At 48.4% G+C, this 1,994-nt stretch overlaps 1 pseudogene; it reads left to right on the forward strand.

Moving 5' to 3' along the window:
* Positions 1-572: 572 nt before the first annotated feature.
* LOC100344760 (beclin-1 pseudogene) lies at positions 573-1,585 on the forward strand (annotated as a pseudogene).
* The last annotated feature ends 409 nt before the right edge of the window (positions 1,586-1,994 follow it).

Here is a 1,994-nt window from a genome sequence, read left to right on the forward strand (position 1 = left end):
CACCCAGCAGCATTGTGCAGGTGAGCTAAGAGGGCCAGCGTAAGCCGGTGCCGTGGCTCAATAGGCTAATCCTCCACCTTGCGGCGCCGGCACACCGGGTTCTAGTCCCGGTCGGGGCGCCGGATTCTGTCCCCGTTGCCCCTCTTCCAGGCCAGCTCTCTGCTGTGGCCAGGGAGTGCAGTGGAGGATGGCCCAGGTGCTTGGGCCCTGCACCCCATGGGAGACCAGGAAAAGCACCTGGATCCTGGCTCCTGCCATCGGATCAGCGCGGTGCGCCGGCTGCAGCGGCGGCCATTGGAGGGTGAACCAACGGCAAAGGAAGACCTTTCTCTCTCTGTCTCTCTCTCACTGTCCACTCTGCCTGTCAAAAAAAATAATAATAATAAAAAAATAAGAGGGCCAGCGCTGCAGCCAACCCCTCCTTCAAGATTCTGGATCGTGTCACCATCCAGGAGCTCACAGCTCCATTACTTGCCACAGCCCACGTCAAACCAGGGGAGACCCAGGAGGAAGAGGGTGACTCAAGAGAGGAATCATTCATTGAAACTCGCCAGGACGCTGCCTCTCGAGTCATCCCTACAGCCAAGATGATGTCTACAGAAAGTGCTAACAGCTTCACTCCGATTGGGGAAGCTTTGGATGGAGCCACCATGGAGAACCTCGGTGGAAGACTGGACGTCATTGGGGACCTTTTTGACATCACGTCGGGACAGAGAGAGGTGGAGCATCCACTGTGTGAAGAATGCACGAACGCTGTCTTAGACCAGCTGGACAGTCAGCTTCATGACACTGAAAACGAGTGTCAGAACTGCAAACACTGTTTGGAGATCTTAGAGCAAATGAACGAGGATAACAGTGAACTGCTGCGATAGGAGCTAAGGGACCGGAGTTGCAGGAGGAAGGGCAGATCCAGGAGCTGGAAGATCTGGGAGAGAACTCCAAAATAGTGGCAGAAAATCTGGAGAAGGGCCAGGCTGAGGCTGAGAGACTGGATCAGGAGGAAGCTCAGTATCAGAGAGAATACAGTGAATTTAAATGACAATAGTTGGAGCTGGATGACAAGCTCAAAAGTGTAGAAAACTGGATGCATCATGCCCAGATGCATCCGTACAAGCTGAAGAAGACCAGTGAGTGGAATGGAATGAGATTAATGCTGCTTGGGGCAGTGTTGCTGCTTTGTGTCCTGGCTAATGAGAAGGGTCTGAAATTTCAGAGGCATTATGCCCTCTGGAAACCATTCGTATCTGGAATTTCTGACAGACAAATCTAAGGAGCTACTGCCATTATACTGTTCTGGGGGGTTGCAGTTTTTCTGGGACACCAAGTTTGACCATGTAATGGTGGCTTTTCTGGACTGTGCATGGCAGTCTAAAGAAGAGGTTGGAAAGGGCGAGATACGATTTGTCTTCCATCCAGGATGGATGCAGAGAAAGGCAACATTGAAGACACAGGAGGCAGGTGCAGCTCCTATTTCATCAAGACCCAGTTAAATTCTGAAAAACAGTGGACAAAAACTCTCAGATTCATGCTGACGAATCTCAAGTGGGGTCTTGCTTGGGTATTCTCACAATTTTATAACAAATGACTTTTCCCTCAGGGGATGCTTGCCTTAAAGGCTTTAATTTTTTTTTGAACAAAGTTTAAATTTGAGTCATATTAATCATATTAAAAGCCACAAAAGCCACCTTATTTTGAAGTACCATATGACAATTTCCAGAGCTACCACATGCCATGCACAGCCACCAACCCTTGTCACAGTTTTGACTCTCACCCCATGCCTGCCTGTTCCCCTCTCCCCTAAAAACTAATTTTTTAATTTTGTTTTTTTAAACTGAGTTGAATTGAGTTTGGTATGTTCTCATTGAACTTTAGCCCTCTCTACTTCCTGCACTTAAAATACGAAATAAAAACTGTGTCTCCATTGAGAGGATGAGATGTTTGAGTCACACAATTGGATAATGTGGGGATGTGACATCTAAGCTTTGTCTGCTCAA

This window comes from Oryctolagus cuniculus, chromosome 17, assembly GCF_051225735.1.
Source record: "Oryctolagus cuniculus isolate XC-2025 breed Fujian yellow rabbit chromosome 17, ASM5122573v1, whole genome shotgun sequence".
In the NCBI taxonomy this organism is placed as follows: Eukaryota; Metazoa; Chordata; class Mammalia; order Lagomorpha; family Leporidae; genus Oryctolagus; species Oryctolagus cuniculus.